Source organism: Anser brachyrhynchus (genome assembly GCF_964034855.1).
Source record: "Anser brachyrhynchus genome assembly, chromosome: 5".
In the NCBI taxonomy this organism is placed as follows: Eukaryota; Metazoa; Chordata; class Aves; order Anseriformes; family Anatidae; genus Anser; species Anser brachyrhynchus.
In genome coordinates, this window is record NC_137699.1 from 65,037,511 (window position 1) to 65,050,977 (window position 13,467).

General features: G+C 47.5%; 2 long non-coding RNA genes across 10 annotated transcripts in view; both read right to left on the minus strand.

Moving 5' to 3' along the window:
* LOC308195914 overlaps positions 1-13,467 on the minus strand; it is a 314,751-nt gene that overhangs the window by 167,742 nt on the left and 133,542 nt on the right. The gene's annotated exons all lie outside the window — the stretch shown is intronic.
* The window catches only part of LOC308195913, a 71,579-nt gene that overhangs the window by 30,821 nt on the left and 27,291 nt on the right, over positions 1-13,467 (minus strand). For all 3 annotated transcript variants that reach the window (XR_013951914.1, XR_013951915.1, XR_013951916.1), the window contains exon 2: positions 1-13,467. This exon is cut by the window's right edge and continues 20,009 nt beyond it. This is a non-coding gene — a long non-coding RNA (uncharacterized lncRNA).

Consider the following 13,467-nt stretch of genomic DNA (forward strand, 5'->3'; position numbering starts at 1 on the left):
CTGCATTTCCCAGCTAACGGCAGTTTAATGGACGTGTTACTAACACAACCGAGCTCCAACTCCTTACTGTGGCTTATGGCTTCCCATTCAGCTGTTCTGAATTGTAATTGTGAAATGCACACACCACCCCCCTTTCCAATTTAATTTAAAAGCAGACAACATTAAAGCCACAGATCTTATTTTTAAAGACAGCTTGCAGTTCAATCTATTGAGAAACACCGTTGTTTTGTTTACTTTTTAACAGGGGTCATCACCTTCTCTGCTGTTGTTTCAAGGTTGACAGTGATTTAAACTTGGTGTATTTTTACAACTCGCACCTAATCCAGGGTATAAATCATTCTGAAGGACATTTATTCCTGCCTGTCACTTCCCAGGAAGATGCTATTAAAGCTGAGCTCAGTACAATGTGCAATTCAAAAATTTGTTGCTGATGACTTCAACATGCATTACATTTTCATTAGCTACAGAGAGAGGCAGCGGCAGGGAGGAATGCCAGCCGATTCATCTGAGTAAATGATAATTGCTTTCCCCTCATTTAAGAGCATGTCACTGCTTTTTCTTCATTAATAAAAGGACATCTGCATTTTAACAGCACCCCGTGTTTTGACAGAGACCAAGCCGGTTGGGCTCACTGGATACACATGCAGAAGTGCAGAGATCCCGCTCCCCTCCCCAGATCACCTCCACCCTCTGCCCGTGATTTCAGCGGCCGCCTCAGACACGCGTGAGCTCAGGCTCTCAAAGGCAATGACTGGCGCAGGGTGCCTACGCCTGTGGGCACGCGTGGCACACAGCGCTGCTGCCTGGCACCTGACTCAGGGTAAGCCAAAGGAACTTGACCACATCTCATCCCAAAACAGAACATCACAGGGAATGAACTCCTCTGTTTTAAACTGGTCCTCAAAGCCTGCGGAGAAACCCTGTGTCCCCTGATCTCCAACAGGGCTTGGGATCCCACCCCTGAGACGTGGAGGGGACTGATGCAGTGAGAATCGTCAGCTCCTTTAGACGTCTTTGAAATGAGCAGTAAGGCCACAGCGGGCTCAGAAGAGCGTCACCGTGGGGGCATCACTGCCATACACCAGTGAAGAGTTTAGCCTGGCTGCCAATTCTGTTATCACCTTTTACATCTTTGTGAGCTTGGCAGTGGCGACGTTCTCCAGGGAATAATAATGATAATAGTAATAGAGTTAAAGAAAGCAAAAGGCAAACATTTCAGTTAATTAGCAGACCACTGTTCAATTTGCCAGATGCAGTGCAGCCCTCGCTCTGCAGACTCATCAAGTGCAGGCCAAGCCTTAATGTGACACCCAACAGCTACTTCTTGACATGCCCGAATCCATGAAATGAAATGCCAGTGGAGGGATTTCTTACATTATTTTTAAGAGATCAAAGCAAGAATTCCTTCAACAAATCCCATTAATAACCACTTTGAAACTGTAGCCTGCAAAGCCCATTAAATCCAGAAAGATATATTTAAAGGAAAAACTAGAAGTATTTGAACTTTGCAGTGTCTGAGAGGCCACTTTAATTGAACTGCAAACAGAGCATTTCTAATCCAGCCCAGAATAGAAAAGAGAGCAGAAAGGACATGCACAAAGAGAAGGAAATAACTAGCAGGAGGGCAGGCGGTGCAAGGGCCCCGGAGCCCCGCAGAAGGACGGGTTCGCAGAGGTGCAGACCGCAGCGCAGCGGCACATCGCTGCCACTCAGGCATCTTTCATAGCTGCTGCAAGCTGGGGATTGGACCTCTGAAGGTCTCTGCGTGTCCCTGTGCTGTGGCCACCAGGCGGTGACCAGAAAGGGGACGTGGCCAGCCCGTGCTGTCCCCACCGAATGCTCAGACACTGACCCGGCCCTCCATGAGCCCCGGCCAGACCCTGGCCTGTGGCAGCAGGAGGTGACCGGCACCACGTCCATCCCCACACTGTGGGGCTGCAGCAGAGCACTGCCTGCCGATCCAGAGCCTGCTGCAGGGCACCGAGGCGTGCCCGAGGCTCTGGGAGCCGGCAGGCCCCTCGCATGTCTGGAGGCAGGACCTGGGCAGCTTGCCCTGCATGGGGCCCTGCCCCTGGGCAAAGCAGCTGCAGAGGTGCTGAAAAGCAGGCGCCTCCCAGCAACGCCTTCCATTTCCACAGATCTTCCCAACACACTGAAGCGCCTTGGCAGCCGGTGTTCGCTCCCTGCGTGGATCACAGCTCAGAGAGAACCTGAAGCTGCTCCTCCCGGGGCTGCAGGCTCGGGGCTGCCTGCGGGGCCGCAGGCCGGGTACCGCTGTGCGCCGGGCAGCTGTGACAGTGAATCCATGGCCGAACAAACACCCCAGTGGGCTGCGGGCTGGAGGAACTGCAAGGACCTGCTCCAGCCACAGCCCTGCTCAGTTCTCAGGCACTGCTCCCACCAACGGAGAGACTCTCAGCTTTCCTCTTTCACAGCACAATGCTTGGTTGTTTCTACAGACTGTGATAGTTTTCATATTTTTAAAGAGATAACTAAAAATACAGGATCAACTATTACCAAACCCAGTTATCCTTCCTATATTGTTTTTCTCCTGGCCATTCCAATCAATGTAATTTCTGTGAAAATAATGATTCATTTGCTTCTTGCAATTCTGCAAGTACGGAGCGGCGCCACTTAATACAATTACAATGGGTTAAAACCCGAATGAGAGGAGAAACAGAGCATGGTAACTGTCTCCTCTGAAAGGGAAGAGTGCATACATTTAGGGAGGGCTGCAGAACACAAATGAATAACAGTACTTTGATGCCTATCTGTTACACACTGGCTCAGAGTTGTAATGTTGTATAAGCAGAATGCATTAGCTCCTCAGCACTAATGCCGTAATGAACAGATCCATGCTGATAATGTACATATGAATCCAGAAGTTGCCTCTTCAGATAGGTAGTGTCATCAAAACAGCACTTCACAGAAAATTCCTAATATCCTCCTTGATTGTACCACGCTGCTGACTAAATGAGGTGAGACGAGGGCTGGTGCCACCGCTCCTGGCTGCGCCGCAGCCTCTGCCACCAGCACATGGGGACGGGAGATGCCCCGACAGGGCCTGAGGATGCCCTGGCTGCAGGCAGGGGAGTCTAAGATGGAGACGAAGATGGAGCCTACCTGGTTTCAGCTTCTTGCACTGGCATCCCAAAGCCTTTTATTCATGGAGGCATTCACCTCTGCTTGCAATGTGACCTCCTCCTCACCGGCACGAAGGCCGCACCACGCTGCGGAAAGTAAATCCCTTCCTCGTGCGGAGGGGATGCCAAACCCCCAGAGACCAAAGCACTGCTTTGGAGAGAGAGCGTCCTTCAGAGAACCCCAGCGATGGTGCTGGCTCTCCCCATGGCTGCAGAGGGCAGCTGCCCACCGCTGGTCCCTGCCCATGTGCGGTGACAGGGAGGGGACACTGCCTCCCCTGGGAGAGCGCTGCCGCCGTGGCAGGAACAGGCACAGCAAGGGGCTTGGCAAAAGCCTCGGGACTTGGCAGCAAGAAGCTATCTCCCCCCACATTCTTCACCACTCTTTAGGACAAGCTCCCAGGAAGAAAATAAGGACGTGTCCCTCAGGAGAAAAGCAGGCGGTAACGCTGGTGGTGCCCTGCTAGGTCCTGCTTGCCGGGCTTCTCCAGCGAGCGGAGTTGTGGGACTTCTCTACGTGCCGTACCGTGAGTAATGGCCTCTTCTTCCAGGAAAGACTTTTCTGCTGGAGCAGCAAAATAAAACCAAACAAATAGACAAAACAATGCTTAAACACTAATTAAGGAATAGTCACGTGCTATTGCCCCCGTGAGTCCCTGCTAAGATGGCTAACGCACTTCCACAGCTGTGCTGGGCCAGTTTAATACCTTCCTGCCATCCTGCTGCAATAGAGGACCTCTTGATCTCCCTTCATTCGGGTGATATTGCTGAATTTATTTATGCTATTTTTTTATATTTTCCAGGTGAGAGGTAAAAAGTGGGAGATCTTTCTCAAATCCCCCCGCTGATGCTTGCAATGGCAGGATGTGAGGCACACGAGGTTTTGCAGTGCTGTGAGGCGTTTTGTGAAGCCTGTGGTTTGCTTTGCACACAGTGCAGTTGGTCAGCTAGCAGCCTCGAGAGCCTGCCTCCGCCACTCTTAGGAAATGGCCTTTGATAGGAAATTGCTGGGCTCAGTCAAAAGCCCCCTGCACTATGGATTTCCACTTTCATTGGAAAAGTATGGCTGTGAAATGCAGAACAAGAGGCCCAGCATGAGAGGATCACAGAAGCCCATCCCACGTCTAGCCCCGGCATTACCAGTTGCACTTCAGAGCATAAGCTGTGCCATTATCATTCAGACTAAAAAATAACTTTACCATTCAAGAAGCTCCACAGCGCGTGCTCTGCTTGGTGCATTACCATACCCCAGCATCGCTGATGAGTTCTTTATGCATTCCATTTACAAAATATAATTATTTCAAGAGCTGATAGTGAAGCTATCCATCAAACCATTAATGCTGCTCTGCTCCCTAATGAATCAATCCTTGAAATCCACATGCTTCTCTCCTTATGTAATTTTAAGTAAGGGCTATACTGAACTTTCGCATTATTAAATGTACTATGGAGACAGCTCTAGTAAATGATTCTCTGGATAGTCCTGGAAGTACTTGCTAGATATTCCCTACTGTAAACTTCCACTGAAACTCTAAAGACTTTGGGGAAAATCATTAAAAACCACATTTGATTCACAATTTCCAAAGTGGATGTCTTTCCAATTCCCCATATCAGAAAAAGCCTCTTGACTCTACTGAATAATGACAGATGACATGCTCTACCCAGTATTTATAATTAAGTGCAAATGTCAGTGCATGAGAGAAAATAAAAATGGACAAAGGAGATGAGAATGTCTTGGTCTGTGACTGCCACTGCATTTCTACACCCACCAGTGTGTTAAAGCTTTGAGGTTAGAGAAAGACACAGATCTTCTGCTAACATTCTGGAAAGTCATTTTAGGTGCAAAGTAGAAATAAAATAAGCTACAGAGCTTGAATTATTTATGAAAATAGTAAGTACAAGTCCTTGTACATATATGAAAGAGAAAGTGGGAATGCACGTATTATAATAATTTGCCTCCATAATACCAATTACATTGGTGCAATTAAATGTACACCCAAAATGCTACACAGCAACAGATGTGTCTAGGAGAGGTGCTAGCAAATGCTAACTTCAGTGGGGTTTTAACTTTAAGTGGTCAATATGGAATGCCATAGGAAGGCTTTGGAATCAAATATCATTAAAGCTTAAACAAAGACTTTAGAAGATGCACAAACAAGCAGACAAGCAGCTGTCCTGGAGGTGCTGCATTCACGCTAATGAAGCCAGGAATGTGCAGAGCATCCTCCAGTGAGAGCACTTGGGTGTGCAGCTGATGGGACGGGTGAGCACCCACTTTGCCTCTAACTGTTTTTACACATCACTCCTCATAGCCCATCCTACACAGGGGAGCACAGCACCTGAATGCTGAGGCACTGGGGAGAAGGAAAAGCCAGTCCCCCATGCAGACCCTGGGGATGGTGCTGCAGGGTGGGGTGCCAGCATCAGCCTCCAGCGGGGCGCACCACGAGGGCAAAAGCAGAAGTAAAAATGCAAGGCCAGGATTAGCGCCGGGTGAGAGACTGCAACATCTGCGAGCCACAGGAATTCACTGATGGAGGAGTGAAGCAATTCCCGCTGGATTTGCAGTCCTGCAAATGAGTTGCAGTTTAGACCCACTGGGATTTCTTCCAGCACAGGAGGCAATGCTGCCTCTCCCCTCCCGGGAGCTGCGGTCTCCTGGCAGAAGAAAGGAGGTGGCACAAAAACCCACACGCCAGGAGCGCGCCTGGCCCAACGCAGGTGTACATCACGCCGTGTCAGCCCTGGGACAATGTGTGCCAGCAGAGCTCAGGCGCTACAGGAGGAGGTTTCTGGAGAAAGCGTACACTAACAGGTCTCTTTGTCACAATCATAGTTCCTTTTCCTCTGTCTGTCACAATGAGATGAGCCACTAATGTCTGAAGGACGTCGAGATAACCAGCATAGTTCCCAATCCATCCGCAGCCAGAGCGGGTGTTCATCGCAGCCCAGCACGCGTGACAGAGGACAGGCGCCTGCCAGCCAAAATGAAACGTGAGTTATGGGAACAAAACAGAAGCTGTATGGCATCCTCTCTTGATGCTTCTCACAGACAGCGAGCCAGGGCAGGCTGCTGAGACCAGATAACGTGGACGTGGTCAAACTTCCCAGTGTGGGAGATGAAGGTAAAGCAAAACCAGAACAGCTCCTGAAGTGCTTGAGTTGGGAATGGCAGACAGAAAACGTGGACTGTGATAAAGACAGGAAAATCTTTCAGACATCACCTCTGAAAACCAGAGATGCTTCGTGCTTCCCGTGAGTCCGCCAGAGCCCGCCCCTCTGCTGCTTGCCCTGCAGAGCGCCCTCGAACACGCTCAGTGCCAGTGCGTGGAGCCAGGCCCAGGATCTGCACACCAGGCAGGCACAGCGCTGGGAGGAAGGAGGTGAGCGAGAGGCTGATACCTCCCTGTTAGTGACAACTGCAGTACAGACGCTCTGGAATAGAAATTAGAGGATTTGCATGCCAAATGTAGACAAGGTATAGAGGAAATCAAATAATTAGTGGTGGGAATCTAACAAAGTATGAGTATCAATTTTAGTCTACAGTCTCATCGCGCATTTATATAGCTAACAAACGCAATTGGGAAATGTCAGAAGACGCCGTGACTGAGGAGGTTTCAGCTGGTATTGCCTGCACCCTAGACCAGCTCCGTGCTGTGCTGCAGGTCAGCACGGCTGAACATTTACCAGCTAAAACCCTTACATTTAGCCAGGCTCAGACAACAAAAAGGATCCAAATGGCTGGGAGTGAGCAGGATCGCAAATGAAAACTCCAGCTGCAAAGAACGGGAGCTGGAGAGGGAGAGAGATGAAAGCTCCTATTCAGCCACATCCTCTCCACGAGGAACACGCTGCAATTTATCGAAGCAGCCATGGGTCATTTCAGTACCGCACATTTTAAACCAAACTACCTCAAATATTGCACGTGAACCTCTAGGTTCTGAATTCAATAAATAAATATGGGAAGTACAACAAAATAAACAAAAGTCTTCTTTGTGAGAGAAATCGGTGATACATTTTCAGGCATCACTGCCTATTTCTCACTATGCCAGAAAAGAAAAAAGGGTCACTTAGAGACTAGGCTGTAGTACAATTCAGAAGCAATGTGTTATTTGTTTTCCTTCTCATTCTTCTCTTTTACATCTCCTCTCCTGTGGCTGTAACAGATGCAGAGAGTTCATCTGACATAGCACCAGATGGCATTAATTTATTGCAAAACTGTTTTCTTTTCTAGAAAGACTTTGTTGATGTCCCTCACAACTTCAGTCAAGTTCACTTCATTAAATCAGCTCTGTGTATTAAAATCTGGTCTCCGGACATAATGGCCCACCACAAGGAGCTCTTAGATTCAGAGACTTTGTTTTAACAGCAAATGATTAAACACAGTCGTGGGGCTGGATCTGCAACGTGATCTTGAACGGCGTTAGGCAGAACTCTGATTCCTGCCAATTTGTCTCAGGTTCTGCAAAAAACTTACTTTCCTTAATAGAGGGAGAAAATTAGAAGTTGGCCACCCTCCAGCTTTTCTACCACCTGCAGGGAAAAAAAGCACATTTCTCCACTGTCTTTTTCCGGGCAGCATCCTCTGACTTTTGCCTTTGTTTTGCAGGTTCAGTGCTGAGCCAGGGAAAACCTCGCCCAGCTGAGCAGGGCTCGTCACACTACATGGGCGCTTGTGGAAGATCGGGGTTGGCACATCTCCAAACCGCACAAACAGCAAACTTCGAGCCCTTGGCACTCACATGGAAAAAGCAATGGCCTAAGAGTGTCAGAGGTGACCAGGTGAGCAAGCAGGTGAGGGCAGGAGCGTGAGCCGGTGCCAGCTGCACCGGTAACGCAGGGATGCACAATTGCAGTTGATTTTTGCTACTGCAGTTTCAGCTTCAGAAGACATTTTTGGGCTGCAGATGTTACAGGATAACATGGTGAGGATACAAGCTACAAGAAAGGAAATGAATGGTCTTATTGAACCAAACTGCAAATATCAAGAGAGATTAGTGAAGAGATTTACAGTCATCTAGGTGAAAAATTGTGAGAAAAATGATCTCACGTTCTGGCTGGAAAAAAAAAAAAAAAAAGGAAAAAAAAAAGTTGATTAACTCTTTTTTCACCATATTTAATGTAAATACAGATTTTTATTTATTTATTTATTTATTTAACCAGGTGAGAGAAGGGTCCATTGAAATTCCTTGTCAGCAAACATCTCCCTCCAATACCTTTTTGGGACCCGAACAGCAGGTGGGGCAGGGTCTGGCTGGGGTTTCCTCACTCACTCCCACCCCCTGGGTAAAACTCCCTCAGAAACCTTTGCTGGGGCTCCTTCCTCGAGGCAGCTCAGTGGGTGCAACACCGACGATCCACGCCGCGCAGAGCCAGTGCAGACTTTGATTCAGGTTCCCAAGAAGCTGGTGCCAGCCAGCAGCAGCCCAGGACGCACACTTTCAGCAAGGCCCACGTTCTCCTATCAGCCCTGAAAACACAGATGGCATCGTCTATGCCAGGATGTGCCGGGCCCCAAACACTGCAGATGTTCGGCACAGCACATCCCGGTACCGAGCCCTGCCGACACCACAGGCAGCCTCTGGCAGCACTTGCAGGGCTGCTGCTGATGTTGCTGGTGGACTGGGTCCTGCTATTCTGCCATGGATGTGATGTCAAGGACGTCAAGGATGTGATGCCAATAAGCACACCGCCTAGCACCAGTGTCGCCATCCTCTTACGGACGACACGCCTTTATGAGAGATGGTCTATCAAGGAAAAGTAAATACGAAAAAAGGCAGATAGGAGTTTTGGCTCAGGAAACTCCTCAATTGCAGATGTCTGGTAGCACGATTAGTGGAAATGTCACCTGAATTTGTTTGTATTTCTTCTCCAGGTCACTGTGGGAGCGAGGACGCTGGGAGGGCTGGAAGTGGTCTCAAATACACGTGGTCTCAGGCTCTGGTGACAGCCGTGCACAACGTTGCAACAGGTATGCTATTGAATCACTGCCAAGTGACAGTTCTGTGTTTGTTCATTTCTAAATAGGCCTTGAAAATCCAGTGTAATTTGCTCTACAGCAATATCCAAACTGTACATTTGACTCCAGAAGAGAAGTCCCCTGTGACTCGAGAGCGCGGCACCGCAGCCAGCCCAAAGCAATTATCAGCTTCTCAAAATAGATGCCAGAAAGGACTGTGCCAGCTGAGTTAGCAGAAACTCTGAACTGAATCCTACCAGATCCAAATTACTCGTGTAGCATGTTGCAAACGCTCTGAAGCCAAATGGCAGATTCCCTCTGGCTTACAAAAAATTCACTGAAATATACCCCTTGTTAATTTGTTGGCAAAATATTGCAAACTTGACAAATACCATGGGGCAGAAGTCAAACATTGCATATCATGTGATTTTTTTAAGGTATTAAATTTTCAAGAGAACAGCCTTTCTCATAACCATAGAGATTAAAAAGATGGTGAATATTTTGCTATAATTGGTCTTATTCCTATCTGTACTGCATTTATGAATAATATTAATTCACACACAATTTAAGCCATATGGTGGAAACAAAATTAAAAAGTTACAAAAAGAAAATTAGTTGTTGAGATGTTCTGCGTGTCTAGGAATTTTTCTTGTTAGGTTTCAAGTTATAAATCTTTCTACCTTTAAATGAATGCAAATACAGTGGTTGTTTTTTTTTGTTTGTTTGTTGTTTTTTTTAAGGTGAACAACTAATTCTTTATTGTCCCAGCACAAGAACAGCCGCTAACATCACTACAAGCCTCAGCTGGGGAGAGGGATTTGCTGGCCCGGGTGCACCAGTTCAGCCTTCACAGAACGGCCAAGGCTGGCAGAGAGCCCTGGAGATGACCCTGTCCACCAGCAGGGTCACCTAGAACAGGGTTATATGTTATATGTTATATGGGTTATATGTTATATGCCACAAGGGTTACATGTGGGTACAGATATAGCCCTGGTATCTCACTGGTGACTTTATCGTCCTTTAGAACCACAGCAGCCCATCTGAAGAGGATGGGAAAATGGCAGCAGAGTTTCTCCTGCCCTTGGGTGTGCCGGCACACCTCGGTGAATGCCCGGGCAGCCTACAAATGGGGTTAAGCTGTACTCTGACTAACTCCTCAAGAGAGGACTTCTCCCCTTCAGTCTAGATGAACATCAACAGAAATCTCGTCTGGGTTTGCTTGCTTCCTACACCTACTTAAGGGAAATTTCCTCTTGCTGTTGTCATCTACTGTGTAACATTAATTGTACTCAAAAGGGCATTTTGGAAAACAGACCTAACCAAGTTTAGGGAACTCAATTCTCTTTGTGTTCCTTTAAGTTGAATTAAATGAGACTAGTGTGGTTTAAAAGTTCTTGAGCAATACAATTAAAGCCATTACCACTCAGTAGTTCTGCAATATTGACTTCACAACTGAAATACAATTGGTTTTCTTGGGACTAATGGAAATTCCTGCATTTCTAACAGGAGACATTTAGCAGAGACATATGCTTTTTAGATGTTCTCTCTCATTTGCAAATACTGTAAGGTACTTATTCCGCGAGGGTAATGCGGCTTGCACCATAGCACAGCTGGTTTTCCTGGTATTTGTCCAGCAATGCCTCTCACGGACCCATTTGTGACTTTGCCGAGCTTTCTCACTGCCTGCTGCTTAAAAGCTCCAGGAGGTTTAATAATAGATAACAACTCATGTAGCATTAGCATGATTAAACACTCAAGCAAAGATTACCCAACTTTAAATGACCAGATGTCTAAATTCAGAAGGGACGATTCTAATTTTTTAAGCTCATCAGACTGACTTCTCCAAGCATCCATTTTGTCTCACTTTTCCACTAGGGCTTGCCTTCGACTTGGCAGCTGTTCTGTTTTGCCTCTAGGTGCCCTGCCGTAAAACATAACGCACTCCTCGGCTCCAGCTTTACCCGTTAGCAAGTCTGGTTTGCAGAAATGCTCAGAAGTCCCAGGTGAGATCGAAGTACCTTGTCCTGGTGACTTCTCACGCGTTCCTGTACTCATGAATGTTCAGGTAAGCAGTGCTCATCTGATTTGTCCCTTTCTCACCCCAAAGAGTGGATGTGTTCCCAGGGCACGATGCCACAGGGTGCGGGGATAACAATAATAAGTAATAATAATACACCCCCTTGCTGGGGAGCCCTCCACTGCTGCAGGAACTCAGCATCTCCAGAATGTTAAATTGTCTGCTTTTATTCCCTACCTAGGCACAAACAGAGGATCTTTTGGTAAAATGAAATGTCAGTAAATTCAGGAAACGTAACAGGAAGTTACCTCACCCTACGTGAAATTGCTACCACACAGGTCATCCCAATGTAGCTCCTTTTTTTTTTTTTTTTTTTTTTAATGGGTAGGTAATTTCCAGCCCACTCCTATAATTTCCATTTTCCCAACCATCAGCCATCAGTCCCATTTCAGGGCAACGCTGCTCACCAGCTGCACAGAAGAGACTTTCCCCCTAACATGTAATTTTGGTCCTGGTGACCACAGGGGGGTCTCTGGCAGAACTCGCGGGCTTTTGATGAAGGAGGTATTGAACAAAACAATAGGAAGCCAAAATCACAATGCTAAATCACAGGAAATTATCATGGTTACAAAGTAAATGTCAGACAGTATTTGCTGGGAGCTTTGTTAATATAAATAAACCTTTCAAGGCAATATGGGCTAATCAGATACTACTCTTACCAGGTGACTGCAGAGCAACTCAATACGTGTGATCTAGAGTTTTACATAAAAGACACAAGAAAAGCCTGCTGTTTTACACGCTGTCACAACGAACAAAGGGAGTACTCAGAAGCCGAGTGGATTTTGCTTTGCATTTTTTGATTCACTAAAAAAACCAGCTGCAAATCTCTGCTGGAATGAACCAGCGCCACTCACACAGCTCCAGGACCCGGACCCAAAGAGCCATCGCCATCATGAGGCAGATCCAGCCCTGCTGTCCTTCCTGCCTGACTTCATAAACCAGAAAGCCTGAACAACGAATGCGCGTTCTTTTGGTTACCCTCATGATCTGCCAGGCTGCACTTAGTGTTTTTCATGTCCTTCTCCCCTTCCCAGAAACACAGGGTTAATGCCTGCTCCAGAATGCACTTGAATGCCAAGCCTGAGACTTGCTTAACCCCATGGGGAGAAAGTTCTGCAGAAATACGGTGTGTCTCACTCCTGGGTTATGTCGTTTCAATCCAGAATCACCATGCTCTCCACTGAAAGAACTGTGGAAAAAAGGTCAGCAAAAGTAGCCCTTCTCCCTGGCAAATCAGGCTGGCAGCAGGAATACAGGAGCTAACTGCAGGGCACGTTTCTCATCAGTGGTGACACGGACCAGAAGAGAACCTCACACCCAATATGTGAAGCTTATTAAACACATAATTTTTGTTTTGGGGGGATGTTTTTAATGGCTCATACTGCACCTCGGCGAAAGAGATTTTCTCGCACCGAGCAGCTGGGCGCGTGCCCAAGTGGAAGCAGAGCGCTGCCTGCTGCTGTTTGGTTTGCAGCACAGCAAATACACGGTGTTTTAACGCATTTGCAGAACTAAGCATGATCCTAGTCCCTGTACCTCTGTCCACACCTGACAAGCTGAACACTGCCAAAACACAGGTGCGAGAACTGATCCATGTGCATCTCGGTGACCACCTGCGTTGTCTCAGGACAGCTAGCGGACAGCCTGAGGGGGACAGAGGCTGGCGCAGAGCCCAGCCCAGGACGGGGTGGCAGGCCAGCCTGGGAGAGCAGACACAGCGCTTCCCAACGAAGCAAGGAGGCAAACTTGAGAAGCTAAAGGTGGAAATCCCAACGCTCGAGGACTGCCAGGTCAGCGTAACTGCAATTCCTTAACCAGCACAACCAACCTCTTCGTGAACGGGCCAGGCAAGGCACGTCCACCACAGCTTACCTTGAACCTCCCGGTCTCCTGCTGGGACCACATGGGCTGATTAATTTCAACCAAATTGAATCGAAGGGGAAATTGATGAATGTGCGGAGGTTCCCAATGCTTTTGCAGGTGCTTTTCATGGTGCAGGTGCGTTTTTGAAGGCAGCCTTTCCATGGCTTCCCATGGAACTGAGCTGCTGGTTCTATGATTCTATGATTCTTTTCAACCAAAAAATGAGAGTTAGACTTCAGAATAGAGCATGCTTATTTTGGAGTCTCTGTACCGTTACTACAGTGAGAGATTTTGTGTCTTTTTGCCACACCTCCAGTAAAGTATGGAGATTCAGCAAAGGTTTTTTATCAGTTTCGATCAAAGCAGTACACCGAGATACCAGCAAAGCAATTTCCTGCATTTCTGCAGCATCACCAGGACTCCATGAA